This window comes from Canis aureus, chromosome 35 (assembly GCF_053574225.1).
Source record: "Canis aureus isolate CA01 chromosome 35, VMU_Caureus_v.1.0, whole genome shotgun sequence".
Lineage (NCBI taxonomy): Eukaryota > Metazoa > Chordata > Mammalia > Carnivora > Canidae > Canis > Canis aureus.
The window spans coordinates 5,925,665-5,932,305 of NC_135645.1; the positions used below are offsets into that span (position 1 = coordinate 5,925,665).

The window sequence follows — 6,641 nt, forward strand, 5'->3', positions numbered from 1 at the left end:
AAGGATCTAGAAACATAAAGAGAGATGAAGAAAATAAAACAAATTGGAAGGATGCATTTGGGGTTTTGGATTAATTTTCAATATTTGAGTTTGGTGAGGTTAAAAAGTCTCATAATTACACACACACACACTCAAAAGTCTCATAATTATAATCAAACCAGTATGTTTCTCCTTAATTTCTTCTCCTCCTCCTCCTCCTCCTCCTCCTCCTCCTCCTCCTTCTTCTTCTTCTTCTTCTTCTTCTTCTTCTTCTTCTTCTTCTTCTCACCCTCCACTCTTTGCTCATTCTCAGCCTTCTCTCCAAGTAATCACCATATCCTATCAGTACAATGGACTCCATCTACTTCTTTCCATTTGGATTATATCACCCCCATTCGAGCCATGATTATGTCTCTCCTGAATAACTGCAATAGCTTCCCTGGCCTCCTCCCTTTGACCCTGCTTCATCCTGACTCTACAGCCAAATATATCTTCTAAAAAGCAAATCTGATAATATTGTTTCCTTAGTTAAAATTTTCAATAGCATTCTATTGTTCTTAGGATACAGTTGTCACTCTTTAACATGGCTTATAAGACTTTTCTGATTTAGTTCTTACTAAATTCCCCTAGGCACCCTTCTCTTTGCCTCTTTGCTTATGCTGGAAATCCTTCTCTGTGCTTCCATTTGCCTGTCTGACTCTTTTATATCTATCTGGCCTGTTATGTCTGTCCCCCCTTCCCATTCATATGTTGAAACCCCCAATATCTCAGAATGTGACTGTATTTGAAGATTGGGCCTTTCAAGATGTGATTAAGTTAAAATGAGGTCACTAGGGTGGGCCCTAATCCAATATGACTACTATCCTTATAAGAAGGGGAAATTAGGACACAAACATACAGATAAGACTATGAAAAGACAAAGGGAGAAGATGACCATAGAAGAGCCAAGGAGGAAGGCATCAGCCCTGCTGACAGCTTGATCTCAAATTTTAGCCTCCGAAATTGTGAGAAAACAAATTTCTGTTGGTTAAGTCATACAGTCTGTGGTACTTTGTTTTGATAGCCCTAGCAAACTAATACAAGGCCTCAGCTGAAGTGTTAATTCCCATCCCATTCCCCCCCACCCACCTAGTACATCTGGGTTTCTCTGTTGCCTACTCCTGTGGCACTTTGTAATTTCTCTATTAGAGTTTTTACTACAGGGTTTTAGAATGGCCTGTTTTGCCTTTTTTTATTATTTATTTTGCTTTTATGTTTTTGATCTGTACTGTCTAAACCATAAGCTTCATAGGTAAGGACTATGTCTATTTTGCTCAAGATTTTATCCCCAGTGCCTCACATAATGTCTTACACATTCTGGGCATTCAATAAATTGTTGAATGAAGGGATGAATGAATTAGGATGATTAAAATCCTGGAGGTTAAAAAATTTTAATCAAAGGTCACCTAGATATCCAGGATGTAATTTTGAGTGCTGGAGTTGGTTAAAAGAATGTTAACTAGATTATAGTTCTCAGTGCAAAGATAGAAACCACCCCCTTTCCACCATTCTAGTTACAAAGCAATGCAAAAACCAGAGGACAGCAGAAGATGACATTGCTGAATGAAGCAAACCACTTTATTTTAACTCCAAATGGAACTAAAGATAATTGATTCAGATATAAGAAGAAAAATAAAGTGGCTGTAGGTTGAAATCAGACCCAGATTCAGTGCTGGCAAGTGGGTTCTTACCCTTCACATTCATAATTCTTCACTGGGCATCCTTGAGTCATGTTCTAATCCTCCTTTAACTACCATTGCTCTTCCTCATTTAACCTGCAAGCCTACTGAGTAGGTGGGGCTGTCAGACAGCCAGGGCAGAGCCTGGAGACAAAGGGTGGAGTCAGGTATTATGAAGTCCAGGACAAGTAGTCAGACCAGAATTTTACCCAACCTGTTCTTAATGACTCACTTAACCTGTGAACCAGGATATTGGAAACCTGTATGACATATTCAACTACTTCCTGGTTTTGCAGTCAACTGTGGGGAGACAGTACACTTGCAGTACAATCTCCTCTTTGAATCAGCAATTAGTGTACATGATTTACATGATTTGCAAAATGCTTTTACGAAGCATATTAATATCTGAGAATTAAAAAAAATCAAATAGTATATTTTCTATGAGATAGCCAAGAAATTTTATTATTGTAAAACATTTCTTTGGTGAGCAAGAAAACCTAACCAGGGCTGAGAATATCTCAGCAAATATTTTTCTTTCTTATTCTTGTTGTTGAAGATCTTTGCTTTTGTTTATTTATTTATTTTTTAAAAGATTTTATTTATTTATTCATGAGAGACACAGAGAGAAAGAGAGAGAGGGGCAGAGACACAGGCAGAGAGAGAAACAGGCTCCCTGGTGGGGAGCCCGATGTGGGACTTGATCCTGGGGATCACCCCTGAGCCGAAGGAGGCAGATGCTCAACCACTGAGCCACTTAGGCTTCCCATTTATTTATTTTTTTTAAAAAAAGATTTTATTTATTTGAGAGAGAGAGAGAGAGCTCACGAAGTGGGGGAGGAGCAGAGAGAGAGGGACAAGCAGACTCTGTGCTGAGTGCAGAGCCCTATGTGGGGCTCGATCCCACAACCCTGAGACTATGACCTGAGCTGAAATCAAGAGCTGCATGGTTTACCAGATGAGAAACCCAGGTGCCCTTACTCTTATTTTTTATTTATTTATTTATTTCGCTCTTATTTATTTTAAAAAATTCTTTTGTTGAAGTATAACATATAGGTGGTCCACAAATCATAAGCTCAATAAATGTTTTTGGTTTTTCAAATAACATTATCTCTCTGATCATGAAAACAATGTATGCACATTGTAGAGATATTTTATAATATTGAATATATTGTTAATATATTGTTATTATTAATTGTTAATACACTTAACAGTCCCACTTACAATACCACCACACAGGGATCCTTTTTAACATTCTGTCTGGTAAGGAACTTTCCAGCCTTTTTCTATAGACTCTATTCAAATCTGTACTTTAAAACATTGTAATTGCATAGTTTATACTGGGTTTATTATTTTATTGTGAATATTTCCCAATATCATCACATATTCCTCTGCAATTTGACACTTAATGGCTGCATAGAATTTTATCCTGTGATCCTACTCTATTTAAATGATTCTGTATTATTGAACATTTAGGTTGTTTCCATTTTTTTGCTAATATAAATAATGCTGCATAAACATTGTTTTATATAAACTCCTGCCCACATATATGATAAGTCAATAAATGATTAGAGGATGTTACTACTCCCAATTTCCTTAGTGAAGATGATCAGATGCCCTGATTTTGTGGGTCGGGTTTACTTTATGTTTTCAGGTTCTAGGATCATTGGTGTTATAGAAACAGGGCCACAGCAGAGAAATATTCAATTGACGAAAGTGGAGTTAGAAGTAAAAGTGAATTTTGCAACTTATTTTAATAGGGAGGCTAATCACAGATACAAAATTGTTTAAGAAAGATATCTGAGAACCCATATAAATACTGAAAAATCAGTGTGTCCAGATAATATTTCAGGTCCTTACCTATATTTTTTACTTTTCTTATACTTTCTGCTGCCCATTCAAGCTAGTGGTCACCCTGTGCTCAACCATCTCTCAAAGGAGGGATGATACATGTTAGACAGCAGAAGGTTAAAAGGCTGTCTCCTGTTTCTAAGGGGTCAAATTCCAGAATACAGGGTAGGTAGACAAGATGTCTGTCTGAAATGATAATGAGACTTGAAAATGTTGTCCTGGCTAAGAGAAAGGGAAATGATGAATGAACAGAGATCTCTGGGGACTTGGAAAAAAGGTGGATAGTAGCAAAACTTTAACGAGGCAGCCCTGCATGGATTCCTGTGCCTGGGTGTGAGGCAGGAGCAGAGGGGTACTGACTGGCATGGTAGGCATCTCCATTATAAACTGGATACACTTGAGATTTGGAACCAGTTTGTGACTCCTATTCCCCATCTTTGGCATATAAGGTTCTGAAACAGTGGCATACCCCAAAGTGAGTGAGAGAAAAGAATTAAGTCAAAGAATTAGGGCTGTTTCTCTGTTAAATGAGAGCTCAAAACAGGAGCAGAAATTTGGAAAATCAAGTCATATTTCTTCAATAAGCTAGCTTGTCATTTGAGATTTATACCCACTATAATTTCTCTATTTTCTGTAGAAATTAGTACAATTTTCAAAAATCCTAACAAGAGCATTAATGGGAAACAGCGTCATTCTCAGTTGCATTGCTTCAAACGCAGGTATATATTTATGGCGCAGAGTTGTAGAATATATATAATTCATGCAAATTTTGATAGTATCATGGAGTTATTTTTAAAATATCTGAAATTCCTTCACACTGTTTCAAAGGAATGAAATAGTGATTTGGGCTTTTTAAGAATTGATTTATAGTATTTAGAAACTTTAGATTTTGCTTGAGAACTTTAAAAGTATACTTCAGTTCTTTATATTACCTTTCAGTCCTGATTAATGACATCACATGTTTTACAATTCAGTAAAGTCAAAGAGAGGCATATCACAATCTCTAATGCTCTGGCTTAATCTAAGAGTTAAGGTTGTAGTATTTAGAGCCTGGGCTCCATTCTCTCCAGTTATTCTTCAAAAATCACATTTCTCGTAATTGGATTTGTGATAAGGATTGGACAGAGAACACTGCAGGTTGTATTATCTGGTAAATTCTCAGTGGGCAGCTTCACTTTCAAGCCTTTTCACCCAATTCGATTGGCCAACTAACTCTCAGAGGACTTTATTCAAACATAAGAGAATTAATGCTTCCTAAGGAGGAGATTTGGAAGTGAGACAGAAATAGAGATAGATATGAAAGGCGGAGAGACAGACAAATAATGAATGGATAACTGCTTTTCTAAGGAGGTCTGAGAGTCCTAGCTCTTCCTTGGTATCTATGTGACTTGGGGTAAGTGGGTTAAGGTTCTAGGCCCCGATTCTTCATGTGCCCCAAGGGTGCTAATCTCTAGTGACTTCGCCGAGTGGACAGGCTCACATGAGAGGGCCTGCCTCAAGGGCCCTGGCTCTCGGGGGGCACTCAGTGCTCTGCTCCAGGGGAACTTCCTCTTTTCTGCTGAGGCTCCTTAACAGCAGCACGTATATATGGAGATGGGCCATTTTACGGTCCCTGTCTCTTCCCAGAAGAAATGTATTGTTTTTTTGTTGTTATTTTTCATTTTTTTAAGTTGCAGAAAGATCAACTTTATTGAGGCTCCCCAGTCCTAGTTCTCTTTCTCCTGCATAGTCTCGGTTTCTCTGAGATGCCCAGTCCTCTGGGCAGTGATGAGACCCACTTTGCAGCCAGTGCGGGCATCTTTGAGGATGATGTCAAGTTTGCCGATGTGCTGAAGGGATGCCCCACGGGGCTCATGGCCACACCCTGCATGCGTGGCCAGCAATCCCTCTTATCCACATACTTGTGGTAGGCACAGTGGCCTTCAGGATGGGCTTGTAAGTGCAGCCACTTCTGGCCACTACACCGACCACAGCTCTGTTGGCTGAGGTGATGACCTTCTTGGAGCCCAAGGGCAGCTTCACTTGGGTCTCCTTGGTCTCGGGTTGTGAGAGGTGACAATGACATCATTTGTGGAGGCTCTGGCCAGCTTGCCTCTGTCGCAGCCTTCTCCTCCAGGCAACACACCCGATGGTGCCTCATAATCTCAGGAATGGTGCCCGTTGGGAGTACATGGCTGATGCTGAGCTGGGCCTTCTTGCCGCAGGACAAGAACCAGCTAACATGGATGCTTCAGCCATGAAGGATAGCTCTGTTTCTCACAGGGTAGGGATCCCAGAGGACCTCCCAAGCCCGAAGGGTGCTCCATTCTATGGCATGGATGACGTCTTCCTGATACCCTTGAGGTAACTGCAGCTCAGAGAAGTAGGTGCGCAGGCGCCCAGTGCCTTTGGTGCTCCACGTCTGTGCCACATGGGCCAGCGCCTGTCTGGTTCTCCCCAGCCACAGGGTGCTTGGCAGGGCCCTCAGGGTTACTGGCAGCTGCCCAGGGACCACTGCCATCCCTGAGGGGAAGTTTTAAGGGTGCTTCTAGCCATGTATAGACTTTTTTTTAAAAAAAGATTTTATTTATTTATTTGGCAGAGGCAGAGAGCACAGGCAAGGGGAGCAGAAGGGAGAGGGAGAAGCAGACTCCCTATGGAGCTGGATGTGGGGCTCCATCCCTGGACCTTGGGATCATGACCTGATTGGAAATAGATGCTTAACCTACTGAGCCACCCAGGCACCCCACCATGTATGGATTTATTTAAAATCTCTCTCTCTCATGAATAAATAAATAAATAAATAAATAATTAAAAAAAAAAAAAGAAAGAAAGAAAGGACTGAGGAAGTCAAGTGGAGATCTTACCTGGACCTTGGCAGTTCACTGAGGTGGTGAGTTTATCCCCCATTATTTAGAGTTCATGGAAAACTGATGTTCTTTACCAGCAGCAAGGAAAAGTGAGGTTTTCGGAGGGCTTTCCAACTTGGAATTTCCAAGTCTAAGCATCTGTAAGGCAGGGATCTTCAGATGTGTGAAGACAGGTCTGGGAATCTCTTTGTGGTAAGAGGAGGAGGAGGACAAGTAAAGTTTGAAAACTCATGTTTGTTTGTATGTT

At 40.4% G+C, this 6,641-nt stretch overlaps 1 pseudogene; it reads right to left on the reverse strand.

The window, feature by feature from the left end:
• Positions 1-5,251: 5,251 nt before the first annotated feature.
• LOC144305098 (large ribosomal subunit protein uL2 pseudogene) lies at positions 5,252-6,434 on the reverse strand (annotated as a pseudogene).
• Between the last annotated feature and the right edge of the window lie 207 nt (positions 6,435-6,641).